This window comes from Elaeis guineensis, chromosome 15 (genome assembly GCF_000442705.2).
Source record: "Elaeis guineensis isolate ETL-2024a chromosome 15, EG11, whole genome shotgun sequence".
Lineage (NCBI taxonomy): Eukaryota > Viridiplantae > Streptophyta > Magnoliopsida > Arecales > Arecaceae > Elaeis > Elaeis guineensis.
Genome location: NC_026007.2, coordinates 52,493,477 through 52,494,378, shown reverse-complemented (window position 1 = coordinate 52,494,378; position 902 = coordinate 52,493,477).

Genomic DNA, 902 nt, shown 5'->3' with positions numbered 1-902 from the left:
TATCCACTCTTCAGTTTTGTCCCTGCTACCATATAAGTACAGTACTTTTATTCTTATAATATTGGCATGAGATAACGGAAAAGATTGGGAGACGATGAATAGCCGTCCCAAAGCTTTGCAGTAGCTGACAGAAACCTGATCGGCTATGAAACCTCCCGGTGAATTGGGCTGGAGAGTAGGGCCTTGTCACATGACAAGCTGCATTGATGATGGTCTTCCTCCCGTTGCATGCCCACTCTGCATGAGAACCATTTGGACGTCAGCAGCAGAGGCATCTCTGATAGGTCGAGCATTGCATCTTCGTTGGTCCTCCTTGATGGCGGCCGCTTCCCGAGCCCATGGCTGCCCCAGGAGACCATCGAGTCGAGGCACGGGCACTACCTACGGGTGGAATTGGCGAACCGGACTTGGTTGTGGGAGTTGGGTACGACCGCCAGGACCACGTCGGACTCCACCTCAGCCTCCACCGCCTTCGGTTTCTTCTTGGATGCTGGCGGAGCGGGGCTGGTGTCAAACCTGTTTTACCAGACGGTGATGCTGGAGGCCACGGGCCGGACGGCCTGCCATGATGACCTTTCTTCTGGGGAAAGGGGGCACATGTGCGGGCAAGTGGGTGGTGTTGGATTTAGAGATGGGGTGGGCCAATGAAGTGATGGCTATGGGAAGGGCTGAGGAAGGTCCGGACGAGGCGCATGCGCGAAGGTTGGTTACATGGAGAGGTGGATTATGGAAGGAGGACAACTCTCTCTCTCTCTCTCTCTCTCTCTCTCTCTCTCTCTCTCTATATATATATATATATATATATGAAGATGGATATAAATATAAAATAAATGCTAAATTAGTATCCATATTTATTCTAATGAATATGGATAAAAATAAGATATAAGTATACCCATGTTCCT